Source organism: Aethalodelphis obliquidens, unplaced genomic scaffold (genome assembly GCF_003676395.1).
Source record: "Aethalodelphis obliquidens isolate GAN/ISIS:26980383/991018 unplaced genomic scaffold, ASM367639v1 scaffold30, whole genome shotgun sequence".
Lineage (NCBI taxonomy): Eukaryota > Metazoa > Chordata > Mammalia > Artiodactyla > Delphinidae > Aethalodelphis > Aethalodelphis obliquidens.
This window is the reverse complement of record NW_020837974.1, coordinates 18,497,738-18,525,419: the sequence shown is the minus strand read 5'-3', so window position 1 is coordinate 18,525,419 and position 27,682 is coordinate 18,497,738. Positions and strand designations below refer to the sequence as shown.

Here is a 27,682-nt window from a genome sequence, read left to right as displayed (position 1 = left end):
CTGTCCTGCCCCTGTTTCTCCCTTCTAGTTCCATTGCCATATTTTTGTGGTCACTCCAAGGTTTTGTTTTTTTTTTTCTGTGCCTCACTTCTAAATGTGAAACGCAGACAAGGAAGTACTGTTTGATTGTTAACCTAGTGGAGTTTCCAGTAAAGATGATGGGACAGAGTGTTGACCATTAAAATGAAACTTAGAAATTTCAGGATTCATAGTTGCCTCCCACCCGGTGAATATTCTTTGCTTTTACTAGAGATGTTTGGAATCTAAAGTGGTTTTCCCGAGAGATGAGTAAAAGCCTTTGCTCCTCCATCAGGGCTTCCTAGAGTGTGAGAAAGAAAACGTATACTTGTTTCGCTCGCGTAATGATGGCCTTGAAGGTGATAAGTGAATAGCTAACATTTATTCATCGCTCCTTACATCCCGACATTGTGCTGTGTGCTTTCCATGATCATCTCCTGTAATCCTCACAACTGTCTAGGGAGTTGGTTCTATTATCATCGCTAGTTTACAGATCAAGAGACCAGGGCACAGAGAGGTTAGGTAACCTCTCTCAGGCCACACAGTGTGGATGGTGGTGTTTGGATTTGAGCTCCACCTATTCTCTTAAGTGGAACACATTGCTGTACTATAGCCTATGTTGATACATTTCGTCTGGCTGTGTGTTTCCTGGTACTTTTCTCTCCATTAGTTGAAGATCAGTGGAGGCTGAGTGTTGCAATTTATGAAGCATGGTTAGTTTGCTGGACATTTCGGATTGGCCCCATAAGATGATATTAACAATAGAAGTGAAAATTCAGTGCTGTAGGTGTACCGGGCATGGTGCTAAGTGCTTTAAATGCATTTTCATGTTGGCCCTCACAGTGACTTTGAGAGCTGGGTATGGAAGTCACTGACCATGATCCTATAGCCAGAATTTGAACCAGGATGGATAGGGTTGGGATTGAACTTGTGGAGCCTGTCTGCAGAATCTACTGTACAGCCCATGATGTTGCAGCTTCCTTCTCTGCTCTCCCGCCATTTAGTGCCCTCTGCTCCAGCCCCAGGATGGCTCCTCGCCGTTGGTTTAACATGCAAAGTGATTTCCTACCTCAGGACCTTTGCACATCCTCTTCTCTCCTCTTGGTACACCTTTCGTCCTCTTCTCCGCTTGGCAAACTATACTTTAGCACCTGGTTCAGATGTCACCCCAAAAAGCTTTCCTCATGTTCTAGGGAAAAAAACTAGTCGCTTCTTCCTCCCAGGGAAGCCCAGTGTCTTTAGACTCTCTTACTAGCCTCCTTACATAGTGTTGTCATAATTTATGTACCAATGCAGTTGTAAATTCTTGGAGGCGGAGATTATGAGGCATGTATCTCACTAGAATATGCAGTTTATGTTTATCACTGTCTCCCCAGCACCTGCTCCAATGTCCGGTACATAGTAGGTACTAAATAAATGTTTGTTGAGTGAGTAAATGAGTCCTTCTCTTGCTGGCGCCCAGCCTGGAGGACAGTAACAGTCATATTGAGTACTTACGATAGGTTGCTTGTATTAGGGCTTTCCAAATAAACAGAACCACAACGATATTTATAGATGCATATAAGGGAGATTTATAATAAGAACTGGCTTATGTGTGTCAGCTGAAAAAAATGCACAACTTAAAAGCTGAGAGTTATGTTTTATTTAGCAGACAAAACTGAGGACTTAAGCGTGGGACACAGCATCTCAGAGAGCTCTGAGAGACTACTCTGAAGAGACAAGGGCGGTGGAGGAGGGAGGGAACCAGGATATGTAGGAGTTTTTGCAACAAAGACCAGGTAGTTGGAACATCAAAAGACTACTGTTAGTTAAAGAAAACCAGACATCTCAAGTTAAGGAATTTAAAGCTCTTCTATGTATGGGAAGATGCAAAGTCTGGGCTGATTGAAATCATTCATTTGATATGCACTTCAGCTCTCTGGGGCCAGTGTCCTGTGCTTTTCACCCTGAGTCTCCTCAGGGTGCGCTGTCAGGGCGCCTGTGATGTGATGGCTTGATGACTGCACCATCCTTTGTCCACTGATATGGCAGGTGGCATTTTTAGTTCACACGTGGTTATGGAGACCAGGAAGTCCAGGGATCTGCCATCTGCGAGGTGGAGAACCAAGAAAGCAGGTGGTATAATTCAGGCTGAGCCTGAAGGCCCTGGAACCAGGAGCTCCGATGTCTCAGGGCAGGAGAAGACGATGTCCCACCTCAAGAAGAAAGAGAGAATTCGCCCTTCCTCTAACCTTATTCTCTTCGGGCCATCAGCTGATTGGATGATGCCCGTCCACTTTGATGAGGGGGATCTTCTTTACTCAAGCTCTGATTCAGTCTGTTCCAGAAACAGATATATCCAGAAATAATGTTTTACCAGCTGTCTGGGCTATCCTTTGCCCAGGCGAGTTGGCACATGAAATTAACCATCACAGTACTCAGTACATTTTTAATGATGGTTTCTCATCATTTTGCTCTCTCTCCCACCTCTTTGTTATCTTCAGGCTTCAAATAGCATATAGTGGAAGATGGAATGATGTTTCTAGCCTGGGGGTTGATAAGCTTTTTCTGTAGAGGGACAGATAGTAAGTATTCTAGGCTTTGCAGGCTGTGTAGTCTGTGTCACAACTACTCAACTCTGCTGTTGTAGCGTAAAATGAAACTGTTGACAAAACACGGCAGCAGGCTAGATGTGGCACATGGGCTGTAGCTTGCTGATCCCTGTTCTAGAGTATTCTTATCATGACAGATACTGCAGGATGGTAGTTGGGTTTCTCTTATCACAGTCAAGATTAGCTTAGGTGCCTAAGCCATTATCTTAAACTAGACCTTGAAGAAAAGGTTATCTGCTCAGTGTCATATACATATCACTCTGAATACAGCACTGCTAGCCCATCTAGGTATCATCTTACCGGAGGTTATAGTGCAAAGGACCTAGGCTTTGGAGTCAACTATTTTGGTCTGAATTCTGCATTTGAGCTGCGTGATCCTGGGTGAGTTACTGAGCCTCTCTGATCCTCACTTTCGTCATCTCTATTACTTAGATCATCATACTTACCTTGTAGGGTTTTAATGGGTGGAAAATATTTAGTGTGTTTCAGGCACATAATAGAGATAGAGCAAATACTAGTTACTTTGTCTTCTTGCAGACTTTTATCCAAAACTCAACCTTTTAATAGAAACATGGAAATGTAAACTGTGAAAGTCAGTGGAGCCCGGGGAGGCCCAGTGTCTTTGGAATTCTAGAAAGAGTCTTTGAAAAGTGAGAGACATTTCAGTCTGAGGAATTCATCGTTTCTAACTGTCTCACCATTCTTTTGGAGAGAGAGTGAGAAAAATTTGACATTTCAGTTTCACACCTGCAATGTTACAAGTCTAATGTAAGCCTGGGAATCAAAGGTGGCTATGACGTCAGGGGACAGGGAAACGGAGGTGGCAGGTAAGCAGTCGGCAGACCCAGGGCAGAGATGCTGTGCTCAGCTCCTCAAGGCAGGTAGATCTGATACCTACAAGATATCGAAGAGACCCTTATCAAACTTTGGGGACCAGAAGGAGTAAGAATTGAGACTCTCCATCAGGAAAAAGAGGAGGCTGGATATCTATACCCGCCACATACCAGAAGTTTATACATTGTACAGCTACTTGCACGTGGTGTAGGGCAACTAAATGTCACACAGAGAACTGTCAGTTTCCGCATCTGCCCACATTTCCCCAGTTCTGTTCCCAGACAAGATCTCTGCAAACGTTCGAAAATGTCTCTATTTGGTCCAAGCTGCCTTCCACACTCCTTAGCTGCAATATCTTCATGTTTTTTACCACTGAGCTTTGGTGATCTTTTATATCTTATCACCATGACCTGGCCCCTCCCCAAGGTAGAAAGAAATGCTCCTGGTGCAGCCCCATAGCATCTTGTTTATAATACCCCAGAACACTTAAAACATGGAATTGACCTTGGTTGTGAATTTGTCTCCCTAACAGATTAAAAGCTCCTTGAAGACAGGGGCCATATCTTATTAATCCTCTTAGTTTGAGGACTTAGCATGGTAGTGGGCACTTAATAAAAGCCTGATACATATTGCTGAATTTGAAAATAGGAACTTATTTATAAACGTGGAGATATTTGCAAGTTGACATACTGAAAATGTCTTGGAAATACTGGCAGTCTGGATAAAAAGTTTTGTGTTGACTTCAAAGTTGAGTGGTCCAGCCTTTTAAACCAGCCCTGCTAATAAGTCTTTGATGAATCTCAGAGCATCCTAGTGACCAAAAAAAATTACTCAAAGACCTGTTGTGATTGTTTTTATCGCTGGGAGCTCTGTCATTCAAAAATCAGTCTTGTAGGGCTTTTTTTTTGTGGGAGCCCTAGGGAAGGGAGCCACTCTTCAAGGAACACCCCAGGATCTGAAGATTTTGACGCTCTGGACTAGTTATGGTCATTGTGTAGATAAGGAAGAGGTTTGATCCAGGATGATTGGAGGGCAAGGTGAGCGGGTTAAAGGAGTCACTTTGGGAAGTGATTGATGCTCGTTGTGTGAGCTCTTAAATTAGAATGAGCAGCCGCAGGGAGGGCCCTTTGGATAGCTTCTCAGCTTGGGAGTTAGCCAGGATCCACCGGCTGTCCCCTGTGCACCAGGGGCTCACTCAGTCGGTTCAGGACCTTCGGAGATAAGCTTTACAAGTATTTTCATTTCACAGTTGGTAAAATCAAGGTTCAAAAGATTAAGCAACTCTCCCAAAGACTTAGAGCTAGAGCATTAGAAGGACTAAGGTTCAAGCTCAGGTCTCCCACTTTCAAGATACAGTCTCTTCCCTTGCTGTGGCCATGATTGTTTTGACCATGAACTCTAAAGCCAAACTTCCAGACTGGGTTTCACTTCCAGCTCTGTTGCTTATGAGCTGTGTGACCTTGGACAAGTGACTCACCCTCTCTGTGCCTCTATTTCCTCATCTGTAAAGCGAGGATAATGATAGCCTCCTACCTCATTGTGAGCATTAAATGATGTAATATGCGTGAAGTGCCAAGAACGGTGTCAGACACACAGCCAGCACCACACAAGCATTTGTTGTTATTACAGAAGACTACCTCTTCCACACACACAATACCTACTTGATCTATTTGTTGTGTAACTTTGCATTCATCTTCCTGATGGGCCAGTTGGCTGACAGCAGAGTCTGTTTGCATATTGCAATGTACTTTTCACCCACCATCCCTTTCTTGGCTAACACTGAATTTACAGGGACACGGAAACCTTTGCTGCATAATGCCCCAGCTCGTAGCTTACAATCTGGTGACGTTATTATTTTCTTCTGCAAGATTATGCATCCCAGGGATCTCTTTTTTAGCACTGATGAAATAGGATGTTATTTATGCAGGGGCCTTGGTGGCTACGTTGCTGTTGCACCCACCATGTTTATGTGTAGATTGTGAACTGGCAGATTGAGCCATCAAGGGTTCTAGAAGCAGAAGCGCATTTCATTCTGTTATTGCTCTGAAGACCTTGGTCACGCTGTCTGTTTGATATACTGGAGGATTGTTTTGCTATGGGCCCCCAGCTCGCGCGACGTCAGTACTGAAGATTCTAGAGAATGGATCTGGACAATGAGTGCGACTGGCCTGTGTCTGCAGGATGAGCAGCTGTTGCCTGCCTCTTGCCCTCCCATAAAAGAAAGCAGCATATCACTGCAGAGTGTTCTGTGGCTGAAGGGACACAGATTCTGTCATTAAAAAACATCAGGGTTTGTTAGATGGTTCAGTGGGAAAAGCCCTTTTTACACCAATCCAGTCATCTAACCCGCCTGCTTGCACACCTCCTCTGGCTATTCGTTAGGTGCAAAATCAACCCCAAAGTCCTCAGCACGGCACATAAGGCCTTTACAGTCTTAGGCCCCTCATCTCCAGCCGTGTCCAAAAATCCACCCGCTTTCACCACACGTATCCCGTAATCACTTTCTACTGAATTTCTTGACTGGTCCCCAGATAGTTTCTACTCATTTATAGCTTTTGCCTTTGCATATTCACTTCCTTTTGTATGGAATGCCCTTCCTCCTTTTCTCCAATGGCAAACTCCTATTTATCCTTCAAAACCCAGATCCGATAACTCTTCCTTTGGAGAAGACTTCTGCAAGGCCCATAAGCCAAATTACTTGCCCTCTGTCCTCGTCTACCGCTCTCTTCTCTGACATGGGAATGGATGCACTTACTTTTTGTTACGTCTCTCCACCGGTTCATGTTCCTTGACGGCCATTTATCTTTGAATTCCTGGCATAGTCCTAGCCCTGTGCATATTATAGGAATGAAAGATGAGTTCGAGCTACCATATGATCGGCATATATGTGGAGGCAACCAGAATTTGAAAAGATACATGCACCCCAGTGTTCATTACAGCGCTATTTACAATAGCCAAGACATGGGAAGAACCTAAGTGTCCATCAGCAGAGGAATGGATAAAGAAGATGTGGTACATATATACAATGGAATATTACTCAGCCATGAAAAAGAATGAAACAATGCCATCTGCAGCTCCATGGATCGACCTAGAAATTATCATACTAAGTGAAGTAAGCCAGACAGAGAAAGACAGTATCATACGGTATCGCTTATATGTGGAATCTAAAATGTGCTACAAATGAACTTATATACACAACAGAAATAGACCCACAGACATAGAAAACAAACTTATGGTTAACAAAGGGGAAAGTGGGAAGGGATAAATGAGGAGGTTGAGATGAACATATACACACTACTATATATAAAATAGATGACCAACAAGGACCTATTGTATAGCCCAGGGAACCATACTCAATATTTTGTAATAACCTATAAGGGAAAAGAATCTGAAAAAAAATACATGTATATGTATGTATAACTGAATCACTTTGCTGTACACCTGAAACTAACACGACATGGTAAATCCACTATACTTCAATTACAAAAAAAGATGAGTTAGAAATCCCGGTTTGAAGAAGTCTGGTTTCTGCAGGGCCAAGCCTCCTTGGTGAGGCTCAGCCTGGGGTCCAGCAGTGATATCCTGTCAAGGAAGTTAACCTTCTCCTCCCAGGCCAGGGGCCTGGCCTTCAGTTGGGTTGCAGCCTTAGTACTGATGATGGCTGCTTCTTCAGTAGACTGTCAGCTCACTGTTTCTGCTGGTTCAGCACCTCGGTGCGAGGACTAGACCTCAGTCTTCAGATGCTCGGCTTAATCACACTGGCTGTGATCATGCCCCTGGGAGGAAAAAAAAGTCGGGTACTAGGCTCCGTATATGCTCAGCTGCACACACTCAGTACATGACCTATTATCTGAAGCTCTAGACCTGGGCCACGTGTTCTTCAGCTCGTTCCTTTGTCTCGTGGACACAAGAATATCTCAACTCTAAAAATCTCCTCCTCTGCGTCATTCCTAAGTCTCTACACATCTAGGTGACTGAGTCACGTTTGTCTAGTTTTGCTGATTAAATTCATTCTATTATTAGCAATAATCTGAACCAACCCCCACCCCCAAATATGCATGCCTTCATTACAAGGTGCATTTTTCCCATGGGTATTGCTTAGTCAATACTTTCTCCTTATTTTAATCCATGTCGCTCCTGATCAGCGTCATCCCGCACCCATTCCTGTAGGGCTTCCTCTCTGAAAAGCATTAGGTGTCTCTGATGTGCCCCTGCAGTGTGGGTCGGAATTCTCTGTTGCCGTTCTCTGTTGGTGGGAATTTAAATTGATATAGCCACTATGGAGAACAGTATGGAGGGTCCTTAAAAAACTAAAAATAAAACTACCATATGACCCAGCAATCCCACTACTGGGCATCTACCCTGAGAAAACCATAATTCAAAAAGAGTCATGTACCAAAATGTTCATTGCAGCTCTATTTACAATAGCCAGGACATGGAAGCAACCGAAGTGTCCATCAACAGATGAATGGATAAAAAAGATGTGGCACATATATACAGTGGAATGTTACTCAGCCATAAAAAGGAATGAAAGTGAGTTATTTGTAGTGAGCTGGATGGAACTAGAGACTGTCATACAGAGTGAAGTATGTCAGAAAGAGAAAACCAAATGCTATATGCTAACACATATATATGGAATCTAAAAAAAATAAAAAATGGTCCTGAAGAACCTAGGGGCAAGACGGGAATAAAGATGCAGACCTACTAGAGAATGAACTTGAGGATACGGAGAGGGGGAATGGTAAGCTGGCATGGACATATATACAGTACCAAACATAAAATAGATAGCTAGTGGGAAGCATCTGCATAGCACAGGGAGATCAGCTCGGTGCTTTGTGACTACTTAGAGGGGTGGGAGAGGGAGGGAGATGCAAGAGGGAAGAGATATGGGAGTATATGTATATGTATATCTGATTCACTGTGTTATAAAGCAGAAACTATCACACCATTGTAAAGCAATTTTACTCCAATAAAGATGTTAAAAAAAAAAGAATTGGTGTGTGTATGTATATATATATATATATATATATATATATATATATATATATATACACAAAATGGAATACTACTCAGCCATAAAAAAGAATGAAATTTTGCCATTTGCAGCAAAATGGATGGACTTGGATGGTGTTATGCTAAGTGAAGTACGTCAGACAGAGAAAGACGAATAGTGTATAATATCACTTATGTGTGGAACCTAAAAAATACAACAAATGAGTGAATATAACAAAAAAGAAATAGACTCACAGATATAGAGGACAAACTAGTGGTTACCAGTGGGGAGAGGGAAGGTAGGAGGAGTAATATAGTGGTAGGGGATTAAGAGGTACAAACTAATATGTGTAAAATAAGCCACAAGGATATATTTTACAATGGGAATATAGCCCATATTTTATAATAACTATAAATGGAGTATAACCTTTAAAAGTGTGAATCACTATATTGTACACCTGTAACTTATATAATATTGTTCATTAACTATATTTCAATGAATTTTTTCACTTATTTATGTCTATCGAGTGTTTTTGCTAATCTAGGCATAGTTCTAGGTACAGTGATAACTAGAAAGACACAAGGCTCATAGATTAGTGAGTTGACTGGAGTGATTTACATGTCTTATTTAGCTAGTTGACATTTATTTATTACACATGTATGTGAGTACATTATCCTTTTCAGAGAAATAAGGCCAAAGCTCCCTTACTTTGATCTCCATGCCAGCCTTCTTCTCAAACCCCATCCCAATAATGTATTTGGATTGTATCATTCTAGTCTTTTTTCTCTATAGATGTGTACTCTCTAGCCCTGTTTCATGGGTGTTTAAACAGAAATACTGTTATATTGTATGTATGGCTGAGCAGTTCGTTTTATTTTTTTCCAGTTTTATTAAACTATAATTGACATACAGCACTGTGTACGTTTAAGGTGTACAGTGTAATGATTTGGCTTACATGCATTGTGAAGTGATTATCACAGTTAGTTAAATTAACATCCGTCATCACATATAGATAGAAAAAAAAAAAGAAAAAGAAAAAAAAGTTTTTTTTTCCTTGGGATGAGAACTCCTGTGATCTACTCTCTTAACAACTTTTATTTTATTTTTTTCAAGATTAAAAGAGACTTTATTTGAAATTTGATCCAAAGAAACCACACATAAAAAGTTGTTTTGAGGGCAACTGGGAAAAATTGAAAATGGATTTGGTATTAGAATATGTTAACGTATATTTTTAAGTTTTGATGGTTGTGTTAATAGTGTTGTTACATAAGAAGATGTACTAAGATTTTTGAAGATGAAACTATAGTATCTAGGGTTAACGCAGTGAAATTACGAAGGTAATTATTTTTTTTAATAGATCTTTATTGGAGTATAATTGCTTCACAATATTGTGTTAGTTTCTGTTGTACACCAAAACGAATTAGCCATATGCGTACATATATCCCCATATCCCCTCCCTCTTGAGCCTCCCTCCCACCCTCCCTATCCCACACCTCTAGGTGATCACAAAGCACCGAGCTGATCTCCCTGTGCTATGCTGCTGCTTCCCACTAGCTAACTGTTTTACATTTGGTAGTGTATATATGTCGATGCTACTCTCACTTCGCCCCAGCTTCCCCCTCCCACCCCGCATCCTCAAGTCCATTCGCTATGTCTACATCTTTATTCCTGCCCTGCAATTAGGTTCATCAGTACCATTTTTTTTCTTTTTTTTTTTTGTTTCCGTATATATGCATTAGCATACGGTATTTGTTTTTCTCTTTCTGACTTACTTTGTGTGACAGACTCTAGGTCCATCCACCTCCCAACAAATAACTCAATTTCGTTTCTTTTTATGGCTGAGTAATATTCCATTGTATATATGTGCCACATCTTCTTTATTCATCTGTTGATGGACATTTAGGTTGGTTCCATGTCCTGGCTATTGTAAATAGTGCTGCAGTGAACATTGTGGTACGTGTCTCTTTTTGAATTATGGTTTTCTCAGGGTATATGCCCAGTAGGGGGATTCCTGGGTCATACGGTATGGTAGTTCTATTTTTAGTTTCTTAAGGAACCTCCATACTGTTCTCCATAGTGGTTGTATCAATTTATATTCCCACCAACAGTGCAGGAGGGTTCCCTTTTCACCACACCCTTTCCAGCATTTATTGTTTCTAGATTTTTTGATAATTGCAATTATTGAAAAAAATATTTTATTGTAGTATAGTTGATCGACAGTGTTGGGTTTTTTAAATTAATTTTTATTGGAGTATATTTGCTTTACAATGTTGTGTGAGTTTCTGCTGTAGAGCAAAGTGAATTAGCTATACGTATACATATATTCCCTCTTTTTGGGATTTCCTTCCCATTTAGGTCACCACAGGGCATTGAGTAGAGTTCCCGACAACTTTTAAATACACCATACAGCAGTTTTAACTATCGTCATGCTGCCTTATGTTATATCCCTAATACTTGTTTATCTTATAACTGGAAGTTTGTACTTTTGGACCACCTGCAATTTGCTCTATTACTAAGCAATATTTCTTGGAAATGAAGCTTCCAATAAATGCTAGTTGGGTCCTTACCATGTGGCGGGAGGGATGAGCTAATATCTTCACCTCTCTGCCTCATTAAGCTTAACAACAACCCTGGGAGGGAAGGGGTGGGTGTTGACACCATCCTCATCTTATGTATGAGAAAACTGAGCATCAGGGAGTTGAAGTGTTTTGTTCAAGGTCACGCAGCCAGTAGGTAGAGCCAGGATTTGAACTCAGGTCCCTGACCTCCCAACATGGATGCCTACCATTTCACCGAGCTGCCTCTGACTGTTGGTTAACTCAGAAATTTCAGACATGCAGAAAGAATTTGTTTCTGATTAGTCCAAATAAGTGGGCCCGGCATCACGTGGTTACACACATAAATAGAACATCGTAATGGTGGTGAGTGTTTCACCAGCGCGGTAGGCTGTTCTGTGAGAGGGCTTTGACCTGGTCCAACCTTCCCTGCCTCAGCTTCCCTGAGGAAATGATAATGAGCTGAACTTGAAGGACGTATAGAAGTTACCCGGGTGAGAAGGAAGGGAAGAGAATTTCTGGGCAGAGAGAACAGCATGCACGACAGTTGTGACCAGAGAGGGAGCACAGAGCTTTCAGAAACCCAGGGGTCCGGTGTGGCTTCCGGAGTACAGACAGGAAGAGGGGAAGTGGGTGAGGCAAGTGGGGAGGGGTGCGGTGCCGGGCAGGCGGGGTGCAGGGCTAGCGTTGCCGGGTTATGGCTTCCAGTCTTTATTCTGAGAGTATCGGAAAACCGTCCAATGATTTTGAGCAGGAAGGATGGCGTTTGCGTTTCTAGCAGATTTCAGCCACATAAACACAAACTGGACACGGACTGAGTAGAAGGTGGAGGCTGTTGCGTTAGAGAAGTGTTGGTGGCTTGGACAAGGCTGGTGGTGGTAGAGAGGTGAAAGAAGTGAATTGGTAACAGTTGCTTTCGAAGAGGTAGCATCAGCAAGTCTTGGAGCTGCATTGAATTTGGGCAGGGAGGGAGGGAGATAGAATATGAATCGGTAACGTCTCCTGGGTTTCTGGCTTGAGCAGCTAAACGGAAGCTGGTGATAGTCACTGAGCGAGAATAGACAGGAAAGTGGCCAGATCTGGGGGGAAAGATCAGCATCTGTGCAGAGTCGAAGCTGGGTAGCTGATTTCAGAAGGGCGCTCCGACTTCATAGTCAGTGAGTGGTTGAGAACATAGTTTCTGGCGTCAGACGTGGACTGGAGTCCACACGCTGAAACTTCTGGCAGCTTCCAGTCACTTCTCTGAGACTCGCTCAGACTCCTCTTGAGTCAAAGGGATATTATCGTACCTGCCCTCAAGCGTTGAGAGGATTAAATAAAAAATGTGCCTGAAGCACTTAGCCCAGTGTTCTACAGATGCTGAGTACTCAGTCTAGTAACCTAGATCATTATCATTATCACCATTGTTATTATTCTGAAATGATTCGTAACTAAAATACTGGAGGACCTCTGGGCGAAAGGGTGGGTAACGCTATACTTTTTCAGTATCTACCTACCAAACCTTCCTGACTTAACAATGGACTCTCTTGAACAATGCCGTCTTGTTCCCCATAAAGGACATTTTATTACAGATAAATCAGGCACACAGTCACCTTTGAATGCACGCTGTGCAGCAGCCACAATACGTAATCTTAAAGGTCATGGGTGTCAGTTTTTAAATTAATTTTTTCCTTTCTTTAATAGTTCAGATCAAATTCTTGATTATATTGTTAAAAAAATAATCAAACCATCGAAAAATCACCCTGTAATTTCAGAGGCTGGTGTCTGCCTCAAGAGTGACAGCCACATGACTGTGCTATAAGAGGAGGCTCTCAGCAGAATGAACGGAAAAAAATTACTTTTATGAACACCAGATTCTCCTGGGAGGACCCCGCCTCTGATATGTTTTAAGAAGGAGCTGCCAGATTATTCTCTTCTCCATACTGGCTAAATTAAAAGCAATTCAGACATTGCTGGTTGAGGTTGGAACTTCGAGGCTGTTAAAAATGTCACATAAAATGTGAGGGTGCCTGTTGGAATAGGGTAATTTTCCTTCTAGAACTTGTATAGGTAAAGCTATCTGATTTTCAGAAAGTATGATATAGTTTCACTAAATAAATATATGCCAAAGCTTCTATGCCTTGTCTCTGTTTAAAAGAAATATCTTTTATAAGGAGAAAAATATTGGGTGTTTGGAGAATGGATGTTAGCAACTGTGTAAGTATTGCCTCAGTCTTAGATGGAAAAATAGAGCAGTGTGCGTTCAAAATCAGAGGTGGGGAAGGAGTCTTGCCCAGACTTTATTCATCGTGCAGATGTCTTTGGCCTGCATGGGGACTGGAAAGACATTCCTAGGTAGCCACAACGGAGTGGAGCTGAGCTACCCGCCTTGGCTGGCTTGTATTCACCCTCTTCTGTACCCTGTTGTCTTACCTGCCTGACCCCTGTAGGAATTTGAGTCTGAACCCCTTCCCTATGTCTGTTCTTTTAAAGCAGGGATATGCTGCCCCTAGGAGTAGCGGTACTATATGGGTGGCATGGATAACTTCAGAATAATACAGTGTTGATTTTACACGATGATATGGAAGAAATATTTTCACATTAAGACAGAATATTATGGAATAGGTTTGAAAATTGGCATGATTTTTTTTTTTTTTTGAGGTACGCGGACCTCTCACCGTTGCGGCCTCTCCCGCCGCGGAGCACAGGCTCTGGACGCGCAGGCCCAGCGGCTACGGCCCACGGGCCCAGCCGCTCCGCGGCATGCGGGATCCTCCTGGACCGGGGCACGAACCCGCGTTCCCTGCATCAGCAGGCGGACTCTCAACCACTGCGCCACCAGGGAAGCCCTCTTTTTTTTTTTTTTTTTTTTTAAATAATATATGAGACTTCAGAGAAACTTCAAGCTTGCACGTGGAAGGGCTTGATTCCTGAATCTATTGTTCATTCTCCTTAGGCCATAAAGGATGCTTATTTGGAAAAGTTTGGAATGCATTGTCTAAGTCATGGAATTAAAGCTGGAAGTGGCCTTGGAAATTTTAACAGTTAGGGCTCTTGGCTGCATATGACAGAAACCCAACTTATTGCCTCAAGCAAAAGAGGGAATTTATTGGCTCACAAAACTGAAAAGTCCAAGATTGGATGTGACTATATTCAGATTCTCAAAAATAATGTCATCTTAAGTCAGTCTCTGTGAATAATCTGCTTATTCTCTATTTCTTTCTATCCATCACTTGTGTATTGTCTACGGCTCCATCTGTCATCTTTGTCTATTTATCTGTCTATCATCATCATCATCATCATCTCTGCTTTTTTCTGTTTTTTTTGTTGTTGTTCTCAGGCAGCATCTCACAGTGTGATAACAATGCTAAGGATTGTGTTCACTAGTTAATCAGTCTCAGTGGCAACCTTTGCTGTTCTTGTCGAATAATTCCATCAAAAAGCTGCCCTAAAATCATTGATCCTGTTTGGGTTATATGCTCATTTCTTAATCAATCAATGATGTGACCAGGAGGTGGAATGCTCTGATTGGCCAGGCCTGGGTTTTGTGGGATTGGGGCTCAATTCTACCTGAAATTCCTGGTCTGGGAGTAGGGGGGGGCATGGATGTTTTCTACCAGAAGTTGAAATGACTGCTACAAAAGATCTTATCTAATTCCAGTTTTGCCCTTTACTGATAAAAGAACCCAGGTCAAAAGAGATTTTTCTTTTTTATTATCTCATGAAAAGATAATAATGAGTAGAACTGGATTTTTAAAAGTAATTTTTAATGGAAATATAACACATACAGGAATGTACATAAGACCTGAACGTACACTATGATGAATTGCCACAAAATGAATATACCCATGTAACTAGCACCCAGATCAAGAAATAGAACACTACCCGCTTGCATCCCACACCATACTATCATCCAATCCCTAAGACTATTGTGACTTCTGTTACCACAGATTAATTTTGCCTGTCTGAACTTGACATCGATGGAATCATAAAATGTTAGAGTTTTTGCATCTGGTTTCATTAGTGCCACATGGTTTGTAAGATCCATTCATGTCGTTCATTCTTTTTCATCACTGTGTAGTATTTCATTGTGTGAGTATACTGAAAATAATGTATCCATTCTACTCTTGATGAATGTTGAGGATGAGTCTGGGTTTTTGTTATTATAAACAGTGCTACCATGAACATTCTTGAATATTCTTTTGCGGGGCATATATACACATTTCTATTGAGTATATTCCAAATAGTGGAATTCCTTGGTCATGATGTGTGCTTTCAAATTTAGGTGATAGTTTTTTGAAATTTGCTGCTGACAATTTAAATTACCCCCAGCAGTGTCTGAGAGTTCAAGATGCTGCACATCTTTACCAGCACTTGGTATTGTCAGTTGTTTTAATTTTTAGGGTTTTTTTTTTGGTGGTTGTAGTGTGTCTTATTATGGCTTTTAAGATTTTTCAGATGATTAATGAGATTGAGTACTTTTGCTTATGCTAATCCAACACTTGGCTATACTCTTTTGTGAGGTGGATCTTTAAGTCTTTTGCCCATTGTTTTTAATGGTTTATTAATTTTTTTTCTTATTGATTTTTTAGGTGCTCTTTATGTATTCTGGATAGAAGTTCCATGTTGGATATATTCAAGCAGTTTGTGACATGTCCTTTTGCTTCATATTGTCCTTTGAACAGGAATTCCTTTTTTTTTTTTTTTTTTTTTGGTACGTGGGCCTCTCACTGTTGTGGCCTCTCCCGTTGCGGAGCACAGGCTCCGGATGCACAGGCTCAGCGGCCATGGCTCACGGGCCTAGCCACTCCGCGGCATGTGGGATCTTCCCGGACCGGGGCACGAACCCGTGTCCCCTGCATCGGCAGGCGGACTCTCAACCACTGTGCCACCAGGGAAGCCCCCGAGGAATTCTTAATTTTTATACAGCCTAGTTTATCAATATCTTTCTTTAAAATAAGTGCTTTTTTCAGCCTGCTTAAAAATTAAGGCTTTATCTCAGGGTCTGAAGATACTCTGTGTCTTCTTAAAGGATTTTTTCTTACATTTTTCAAACTTAGATCTGCAATCCATATATGACTGAGTTTTTGGCAAGGGGTGAAGTAGAGGTAAAGATTTGTTCTTTCTTTTATTTATTTATTTTTCAGATGGGGTATCCAGGTGACACAGAACGACTTATTGAAAATTTCCATCACTGCAATATAATGTCACTTTTGTTACAAATCAAGAGATTGTATATTTGTGAGTTTATTTCTGTATTCTGTTTTGCTAGACTGTCTATGCTTGAACCAATTTCACACCATTTTAATTCTTGTAACTTTATAATAACCCTTGATATCTGAAAGTCAAAGCCCTTTGGGCTTATTCTTTTTCTTCATGATTGTCTTATTTTTCTTGGCCATCTGTGTTTCCATATATATATATATATATTTTAGATTCGTTGTGTCAGTTTCCACAAAAGTAACTTATTTGATTTTGATTGGAATTATGTCAAATCTATGGCCTGATTTGTGGGACAGTTAGCATCTTTATTTAATTGCTCTTTTAACTCATGAATGTGCTATATCTTCCCATCTATTAAGGTATCTTGATTTATCTCAGTAATGTTTTCTATGTACAGGTCATGCACATCGTTTGCTAGGTTTAGTTCTAAGTGTTTGCTGATATTGCAAATGGTATGTTTAAACGTTTTTCATTTTCTAATCATTTGTTACTAGTATATAGAAATACAAGAGATTTTTTGGATATTGTCCCAATTCACTTTCATTTTTTGTAATTTATATATTCTTTTGGATTTTCTAATGTATATGAGCCTGTGAAGTGTGAAGAAGACAGTTTTATTTCATTTTCTTGTCTGTTTTTTTTTTTTGTTATGGTATGTGGGCCTCTCACTGTTGTGGCCTCTCCCGTTGCGGAGCACAGGCTCCGGACGCGCAGGCTCAGTGGCCATGGCTCACAGGCCCAGCCGCTCCGCGGCATATGGGATCTTCCCGGACTGGGACACGAACCCATGTCCCCTGCATCGGCAGGCAGACTCTCAACCACTGCGCCACCAGGGAAGCTCTCATTTTCTTATCTTATAGCACTTTATCTCCTGTATATTGTTGTATTATTTCAGCATTTCAAATTTAATTATGATAATTGCTCTAGAGTTTTTAAGTTGCTCTTTATCAGATAAAGGAAATATCATTTTATCAATAATTTGCTTATAAATGGTCATGAATGTGTAGTGTATCTTATCAAATGATTTTTACATATTGGTATGATTTTTTCCTGTTAATATGGTGAGTTACATTGATTTTTTAAAAAGAATTTTGAGTTGTATTATTACAACAATTAATTGGATACATTTTGTAATTTTTATTTAGTATATTTACATCCATGTTTATTAGAGAGATTGCTTTGTAATTTTCCTTTCTTGTACTAGACATGTAAGATTTTGGTTGTTGTTTAAGGTAATCCTAGCCTCACAAAACAAATTGGATGTAATCCTGGGTTTTTTTGTTTGTTTTTGTTTTTTCTTTTTATTCTTAGGAAGGTTTTGTGTAATATTTGTGTTAATTATAATTTAGATGGTTGGAAGAATTCACTGATGGAACCTGGAGATTTCTATGTTTGAAGTTTTTATTTAAATTTAATTTCCCTAAATGATATAGAAGTATTCACATTTACCATTTCTTCTTGAATCTGTCAACGTTAGTAATAAAATCGCTAGTTATTTTACTGGCAAAAGCAGGTTCACTTGGGACTAGCCAGAGGAATTGCAATTCAGGATCTATGAACTGTGGCAGACCTAGGCAAACCCAGAGAACAAGGGAGGGGAACTTACTTTTACAGGGAAACAGAGGGCATTGGGAGGGGCTGCAATAACCAAAGAGTCCATTGGAGGAAGCTGGGAGTTCAGAGTATGAAGTCTTCTCATTGGTTGGGCTGCTACAGCCTCTGATTGGCTGGGCTGTCTTTGGACAGAGAGTTTTCTTCTTCCTGCTGTATAGTAAGGTGGGCAACACCTTCCTGTCAGAGATGTGTGCTGCATGTGTAGGTCTCTTCCTGTTTGGAGTAATTGCCAATGTATGTATGACAGGGTATGAGAGCTCCCCATACAGGCCTGTTTGGGCTCCAATTTTAGCTGAGGTTTCTTTAATTAATGTCACATACTTGTTTTCTAAATTGTGTTGTTCTGGGAATTTTTTCATTAATCTGAATTTTCAAATGTGTTGGCATAAAGTTGTCCTTAATATTCTTACATTATCTTTTAAGTGTCTGTAGGATTTGTAATGCTGTTGCAGGTTTTGCTCCTTTTTATTGGGGTATAGTTGATTTACAATATCATATTAGTTTCTGTTGTACACATAGTGATTCAGAATTTTTATAGATTATACTCCATTTAAAGTTATTATAAAAATATTGGCTATATTCCCTGTGCTGTACAATATATCCTTGTAGATTATTTATTTTATACATAGTAATTTAACCTCTTAATGCCCTACCCCATATTACCCCTCTTTCTTCCCCTCTTCCCACTGATAAGTGCTAGGTTATTCTTTATATATTTGAGTCAGTTTCTGTTTTGTTATATTTGTTTGATAACATACAGTATTTGTCTTTCTTTTGTCTGACTCATTTCACTAAACATAATGCCCTCTGGGTCCTTCCATGTTGTTGCAAATGGCAAAATATATATATATCTCCTCATCTTCTTTATCCACTCATCTGTCAGTGGACACTTAGGTTGTTTCCATATCTTGGCCGTCTTGTAAATAATGCTGCTGTGAACATTGGGGGTGTATGTATCTTTTCAAATTAGTGTTTTTATTTTGTTCAGATACATACCTAGGAGTGGAATTGCTGGATCATATGGTAGTTCTAATTTTAGTTATTTGAGGAACCTGCATACTGTTTTCATAGAGGCTACACCAATTTACATTTCCTCCAACAGTGTATGAGTTCCTGTTTCACCATGTCCTTGCCAGCATTTGTTATTTGTAGAATTTTTGATGATAGCCATTTTGACAGGTGTGAGGTGGTATCTCATTGTGGTTTTGCTTTGCATTTCTCTGATGATTAGTGATGTTGAGTATCTTTTCATGTGCCTGTTGGCCATCTGTATATCTTCTTTGGAAAAATGTCTATTCTGGTCTTCTACCCATTTTTTAAAATCAAGTTGTTTGTTTGTTTGATATTAAGTTGTATGAGCTATTTATGTGTTTTGGATATTGACCCCTTATTGGTCATATTATTTGCAAATATTTTCTTCCATTCAACAGGTTGTCTTTTTGTTTTGTTGTTGATTTCCTTTGCTTTGCAAAAGCTTTTAAGTTTAATTATGTCCCATTTGTTTATTTTTGCTTTTATTTCTTTTGCTTTAGGAGACAGATCCAAAAAATATTGCTATGATTTATGTCAAAGAGTGTTCTACCTCTGTTCTCTTCTAGAAGTTTTATGGTTTCTGGTCTTACAGTTAAGTCTTCAATCCGTTTTAAGTGTATTTTTGTAGGTGGTATCAGAAAATGTTCGAATTTCATTCTTCTACGTGTAGCTGTCCAGTTTTCCTAGCACCATTTATTGAAGAGACTGTCTTTTCCCCATTGTGTATTCTTGCCTTCTTTGTCATAGATTAATTGATCATAAATGCATATGTTTATTTCTGGTCTCTCTGTTCTGTTCCATTGATCTATGTGTCTGTTTTTGTGCCAGAACCAGACTGTTTTGATTATGTAGCTTTGTAGTATAACCTGAAGTCAAGGAGTGTGATACCTCCAGCTTTGTTCTTTCTCAAGATGGCTTTGGCTATTCAGAATCTTTTGTATTTTCATAGAAATTTTAGAATTATTTGTTCTAGTTCTGTGAAAAATGCCATGGTATTTTGATAGGGATTGCACTGAATCTCATAGATTTTCTTGGGTAGGATGGTCATTTTAACAATATTAATTCTTCTAATCTTTGGACACAGTTTATATTTCTATCTGTTTTAATTTCTTTCATCAGCATCTTATAGTTTTCCCAGTACAGATCTTTTACTTCCTTAGTTAAGATTTATTCTAGGTATATTATTCTTTTCATGCAATGGTAAATGGGATTTCTTTCTTAACTTCTGTTTTTGATAGCTCATTGTTAGTGTATAACACATCTCTGTATATTAATTTTGCATTCTCTACCTTTGCTGAATTTATTGATGAGTTCTAGTAGTTTTTTGGTGGCATCTTTTAGGATTTTCTATGTGTAATATCCTTTCATTTGCAAACAGTGACAGTTGTACTTCTTCCTTTCCAATTTGGATTTCTTTTATTTCATTTTCTTGTCAAGTGGTGAGAGTGGGCATCTTTGTCTTGTTCCTGATCTTAGAGAAAATGCTTTCAGTTTTTCACTATTGAGTATGATGTTAGCTGTGGGCTCATCATATATGTCCTTATTGTGTTGATGTATATTCCCTCTATGCCCACTTTCTGGAGAGTTTTTTTTTTTTTTATCACAAATGGATGTTAAATTTTGCCAAAAGCTATTTCTGTGTCTATGGAGATGATCATATGATTTTTATTCCTCAGTTTGTTAATGTGGTGTATCATGTTGATTGATTTGCATATATTGAACCATCCTTGAATACCTAGGATAAATCCCACTTTGTATTGTTGTATGATCCTTTTAATGTACTGTTGAATTTGTTTTGCTAATATTTAGTTGAGGATTGATGCCCCTTTCACTCTTGATATTGTAATTTATGCTGTTCCTTTTTTTCTTTTCTTGACTATCTGTTAGGTGGTTATGAAATTGTATTTTTTTTTCAAAGAACCACCTTCTTTGATTTTTCTCTATTTTAATATTAAATTTGCCCTTATATTTATTATTTATTTTTTTCTGTTTTAGTTTATTTGGCTCTTTTCTTAATATTTTGAGCTTAACTTAGTAGATTATTGTTTTCAGCTTTTCTTATTCTCTAATAGATGCATTTAAGGTTATAAATTTCCTTCCAATTACAACATTAGCTACATTCTACTAATTTTATTTTCATTAAGATTCACAGGAAACTATTTTCTAATTTCCATGTTAATAAGGTCTTTCCCCATGGTTTATTTACAATTATATTGCTTAGTCTCTAAACATTTTTGATTTCCTAGTTTTTGTTTTATTATTGATTTGTTGCTGAATTCTAATGTAGTCAAACAACATACTCTGAATTATATTTTCTTGGACTTACTTTATGATCCAGAATATGATAAATTTTAATAAACATTCAGATAAACTTGAAAATTTTGTTTATTATCATATCATTGTTAAGTGTAGCATTCTATATATTTCATTTTGGTAAATACTGTTAATCATGTTAAGATTTAAAAAACTTAATTCTAGTATTTTACTTTGCTTGTTCTACCATTTACTGTTAGTTACTGGAAGAGTTTGTGAAAGTCTTCTATTATATTTATGTGTTTGCTTATTTCTTCTTTTAGTTATATCTTCTTTTGCTTTATATATTTGGTGTTATACTGTTTGCTGCAGACAAATTTAGAATGTTTATATCTTCCAGGAGGATTGACCATTTTATTTGTATGAGATATTCTTCTTTATCTTTAGTTGTATGTCTTGCTTTAAAGTCTACCTTGCCTTTTAAAACTATAGCTACATCAATTTCTTCTATTTAGTGTTTGCAAGCTATAACTTTTCCCAACCCATTACTGCCAGCCTTTATTTGTTCTCATATTAAAGGTATGTCTCTTATAAAATCAGTATATAGTTTTAAATTTTAATTCAGTGTGGTACTTTAAGTTGGTGCATTTAAACTATTTATATTAAATTGCTGATATGTTGCAATTTTTATATAGCATAGCCATTTATTTTTTATTTATTTATTTTTGCGGTACACGGGCCTCCCACTGTTGTGGCCTCTCCCGTTGCGGAGCACAGGCTCTGGACATGCAGGGTTAGCGGCCATGGCTCACAGGCCCAGCTGCTCCATGGCATGTGGGATCTTCCCAGACCGGGGCACGAACCTGTGTCCCCTGCATTGGCAGGTGGACTCTCAACCACTGCGCCACCAGGGAAGCCTTAGCCATTTATTTTTAATTTTCCCTATGTTTTATAGTCCTTTCTCTCTCTCTCTCTCTCTCTCTCTCTCTCTCTCTCTCTCTCTCTCTCTCTCTCTCTTTCTGTTTCCTTACTTTTTGGTTAGTTCAACCTTTTAAAAAAATATTCCATTTTCCCCATCTGTTAGTTTGTAGATATTCTTTTATGGGTTCCCTAGAGATTAAAACATGAATCTTTGAATTGTTACAGTCTAATATTTATCAATTCACAAATAATCCTAGTATTATGGAACACTTTAACTTATTCTATCCCTTCTAGCCTATTGTGTGATTGTGGTCATGTGTTTAAATTTTACATATATCTTATATACTACAAAACTTTATACTTTTTTGTACAATTTTTCTTTAAATTAATTCTCATATTTAAACTTAAAAAAATTCCTTTCTGCATTTCTTGTTGCTGTGTGGAAATATTTTCCTCCTTCCTGAATAATTCCTTATAGTGTTTCTTTGGTGCAGGTCTATTGGCAATAAATTCTTTGAAGTTTTGTATGTTTGGAAATATTTTTATTTCACCTTTATTCAGTTAATCCATTTCATTTATTTTGCTTTATTCTTTAGTGAAGAATGTTTTCTCTAAGTATAGAAGTTTAGGTTGGTGGTTGTTTCCTTCTCTGCTTTCAAGGTGCCATTCCAGTGTGTCCGGCTACCACAGTTTTATTGAAAAGTCAGCTGTTAGTCTAAACTTTGCTCCTTTGACAATATCCCCTCAACGTCATGCTTTGAGATTTTCTGTTTCTTTCATTTTCAATCATTTATATATGAGGTACTTAGGTGTAGTTTTCTTTGTAGGTGTCCTTCTTGGAAGTTGTATCACTTCTTTAATCCATACCTTGATGTCATTTACCAGTTTTAGAGAATTCTGAGCTGTTATCTATCCAAATATTGATCTGGTCCTGTTCTCCGTATTTTTCTCTTGTAGCACTCAAATTCCATATATGGTAAACCTTTTCACAGGGTTACATATATATCTCTTTCATATTCTCTTCTGTACTTGTCATCTTTTTGTTTTTTTACCTTTTATGCTTCATTCTGAGTATTTCTACCCATGCATTCTTCCAGCTCTCTTCCCCTGTGTCCCATCTGCTGTTTAACCTGCATACTGAGTTCTAAATTTCAGTTATTGTAGTTTTCAGCTCTAGAATTTCCATTTTATTCTTGTTTATATATTTCAGTTGTTTGGTCAACTTGTCTAATATCTCATCTATCTTATTGGACATTCTAATCAAAGTTTAGAATCTGAGTCTTGTAACTCCAATAACTAAGTCACTTGTGGGCTTCTTTTAATTGTTTATTTATTTCCCTACTTTTTGATATGTCTGGTAATTTCAGTAGACGTTGGACATTAAGGATGTCAAACTGTAGAAATTCTGGATGGTGTTATTGCTCTTCAGAGAAGATTCACCTTTTTCTATAGCAGGCAGCAGGGGACAAATCATCTCATATCATCATGGGTAGAGCTGACTTGAGGTTGGATTGCATTCAGGGTCAATCTACCTTTTGTTCAACCTCCATCCTAGGGTCTCACCCTCTAGGTGTCCCAACTTAGGGCTTATCACATCTAGAACTGTTCTCCTTCGCAGGTCTTCGAATCTAATTTTTGTCTCTCTAGCACTGTGAGGCTGTCAAAAATCTTTTTTCTTTTTACCCCTTTTAGTCTGGCTTCTTAACCTGTTCTGTGACATTTATAGGTAAATGCCTCAAGAAGAAAACTGGTACTGAATAAGGGTCTCAAATCTCTATTCTTTCCTTCTGTCTCTGATCTTTGCTCCTCAAGTTCTGGGTAACTTGGCAGCCCTGAACCCCAGCTTAATTTAACCCCAGCCCTGTGAAATTGCCTGTACCTCTGCTGGTTTCTATCTCTTGTAACAATTACCCCTGCCTATCATTTCAGCTTCCTAACTTGCGGCAGAAATTGAAAAATGTCCTGTGGAAAATACCAGCATTCAGAGAGTTGGGGTAACCTCAATGAGCTTTCCTTTTCTCTGGGGTCTGGATTTTAAATTCTGACTGCCACAGAAACTCTGGTGCTTTCAAACAAATGACTTTTGATATGTTATTGGTTTTTTATCATTGCTCTTGGTGGGAGTGTTGGTCTGTTACAAGCTACTCCAGTTTAGAAGACAGTGGATGCTGTGAATTGCATATTATACTCAGACTTCCTGTCTTTGGTCTAATAGTGCTGGTCAGTATCAGTCCATTGTTGCCATTGAGCAAGCAATTATGGCACTGCAAAAATGAGCTATGTATTATAAATAACACTTATTTAGCATTTTGGACTTTATAGTTGTTCCCATCTATTACCACTTTGTTTTCATTGCAATCTTATATTGATAAAATGAGAATCATTTTCCTCATTCTGTAAATGAGGTAACATCTTTTAGGAGTGATTAAAGTGGGTTATTCAAAATCACACAGTGAAAAAATGCCACTGTTTGGACTCAAACATAAGCCATCTACACAGTAAGTTTTTCTCCTTCATCTATGTTACTTTTCTTGAAAGAAGATTCTAGATATGGAAGAATGCCCAGGTATTTTTATTTATTTGTATCCTTAATCTCAGGCAATATAATATGATGAATAAATGCTTGGACTTTGCTGTTAAGAGACTCAAATTCAAAATCTTCCATTTAATTATGATATGACCCTTTGCAAGTTACCTTTTTAATCTTCTATTTTGTCATCTTTTAAAGTATGGATAATAAATTGTACCTTATTCTCAGGTAAGTTAGGAATGGCAAAAGAACTAATGCAAGTGGGGACTTTAGAACACTATATGCCATCCAGCAAGAGCTATTGTTAGCTATCATATTTAATAATGATAATATTATTGGTATTGTTTTTGCTATTGTTGTTACTAATGCCTCTTGACCATTCGCAGAGCTCCCTGTATTTTCATTTCCTTCCAAGTCTTCCCCTGTAATACTCAAGTGATAGGTTTGCAGAGGTCCAAAAGTACTGCTCATAAACCATTCAGAAAGCAGATGCTTGCATTTTATTGCCAGTGACAACTATGCTTTGTCATCAGTGGGTAGAACTATGAATAACAGCTGGAATCCTGGATTCTTGGAAAACAGTGTTACTCAAACTGTAAATTTCTTTATGCAAGGCTTGAGAAACCAAAAGCCCTCGAGGATATTGACTGTAACAAGGGATTTCCTGTTTCATCATCTTTTGGCTGCTGTCTGAAGCCCACTTCATTCTCTGCTGGTGAAGCTGTCCATTGCTTCTCATATCCTGTCATCACAGGAGTGGCAGAGGGCATGTGACAGTCTGGAAGAAAGGAGAGGTTTTTGGTATAATTACATGGTGAGCTTAGGGTAGGAGGAAGGGGTAAGGAAATCAGCCTGCCATTTTATTCCAGAGAGGGATCAGTGATTCAAATCATCAATTCCAAGGGAGAGTTAAAAACTCCTTCAGCTACAACAAGGAAGGTGCACACAGGCCAGCTTCTGTGAACTGTGAGTGTTCACAGAGCTTCTAGGAGGATGTGAGTCTTGGTGTTGAGTGGGTCTCCAAGTATGAAAGCAGGGATTTGGTAGTGTATCAGTCAGTTTATACTGAGATTTGCTGCAGTAACAAATTGCTCCAAAGTCTCTGGCTTAAAACGACACAGGTTTTTCTCACACTTCATGTCCATTATGGGTCAGTTGTAATTATGCTACACAACTTATTTATTCTGGGATTCAGGCTAATAGAGCTGCACCTATCTGCTGTATCAGTGGTTTTATGACAAGGAGAAAAGAGAATATAATAGCTGAATACTGTAAGCGCAAAGTGACTCTTAAAGCTTCTGATTGGAAGTGTTTATGTGAAACTTCCATTTTTATTTCATTAGCCAAAGAAAGTCTCATGGACAATTTTGATGTTAGTGGGGTGGAGAAAAATAAACCTTGCATAGGGAGAGGCAGTGAAAACTTTGGACAATCATATAATCTACCACAAGGACAGGTTCACCCACAAAGAAAGGGTTTGGATGCCCTAGTATGGCTCAATTGGAGAAATCTGAATACCGACTGCTGGCAGTTGCGAAGTGCTGAGACATATAAGTCTCTGCAGCATCCTAATTATTCAGATGTTTGTCTCCAGTCCTCTCTTGGAGCCTGTGATCCCAGTGTGAACACAGTCTCATCCAGAGACCTATATGCATCAGGAATGCCCACCTGTCTACTCCTGCAGCATTTCCCTGGACATTGAGTTGAGATTGTTGTTAGCAGAACACAGGTATGAACATATGTGACCTCTTTTAATGAGCAAGTAAAGGCTTTCTGGAAGAATCCAAGTATAATCTTGTTGATGTTGTATATGGAGCAGGAACGTCCCGTGCAATTTGAATACCCCAATTGTTGGGGTCTCTTCAGTGAGGAAAAGCTGCCATTTTAATTTTCATGGAGCAGACTGGAACCAAAATTTTCCTGAGCTTTACCTTTTTTTGGTAGCTGCAGTCTTGAAGTGGGATGATGGTGTTATAAGTGGTTTCCATGCCACCCACATTCAGTTTCTCATTGTTACTTTGAAGTATCATTTCTTTTCAAAACTCCATGCCTTTCAAAGGTTTTTTCTCTGTTGCTTGGATTTTGTAGGTCTTACCCTCATAGTGAGCTCTTCCTCATTCTTTTCTGTTAATATACAAAAAAATATGTCCCCAGTTAAATATTTATCACTTACATAGCACAAGTCTTATATAATCTTTAGAGACAAAAGATAAACCGATAGAAAACAAGATTTAAATTACCTTTAATTCCATGATCCAGAGATAACCATTGTTCTTGTTGCAGTGGCTAACCTTTCAGACTTTTTCTCTGTGAACCATCATCAACAATATAAATGATATTATGTGCACAGCAATTACCAGTGTGGAGGCTGACAGCACAGCTGGCCCCCACTTCTCATAACCTGATGGTCAAGTTATTCAAATTCTCCAAATGTGTTTCTTCATCTGTAAGATGGTAATTTTACTTTCTCATATTGTTGTTAGGATTGAGTGAGTTATTCTTTATAAAGTTCTTAGAATACTGCCTGACATATTAAATGCTTAATATTGACAGGTATATTTTTTTCTGGATAATTTACATGTTAGTATATTTCTATATCAATATATCTGTAGTCATGCCATCCTTTTTAATGAAATAATTATGTTACAATAGCACTGTATAACATAGTTCTTTTAACCAATTTTATATGGTAGAATATTTAGGGTGCTTTCAATTTATTTTTCATTATTATTGAAAAAACATACCCTCAAATATTTAACTACGAGAAATCCTTAGAATTTGGGTCACCAGGTCAGATACATGGCCAGTTTTATATCTTTTGCTATAAATTTCCAGTGCTCTCTCTGTAACATTTGCCAGAAACCTCTGGGTCCACTATACCAGTGAATCCATTCAGTTTTAGTATTTTTCTTAATGATGCTTATCTGATAAGTGGAAACAATTGCTAAAATTTAATACAAATTCCTTTTAATTCTAGTCAAAATGAATGTTTAAAAAGTACCTCTAGGGCTTCCCTGGTGGCGCAATGGTTGACAGTCCGCCTGCCGATGCAGGGGACACGGGTTCGTGCCCTGGTCCGGGAAGATCCCACATGCCGCTGAGCGGCTGGGCCCGTGAGCCATGGCCGCTGAGCCTGCAC

General features: G+C 38.9%; 1 protein-coding gene across 1 annotated transcript in view; it reads left to right on the top strand.

The window, feature by feature from the left end:
* Window positions 1–27,682, top strand: part of HS3ST4 (heparan sulfate-glucosamine 3-sulfotransferase 4) — a 101,634-nt gene that overhangs the window by 69,268 nt on the left and 4,684 nt on the right. The gene's annotated exons all lie outside the window — the stretch shown is intronic.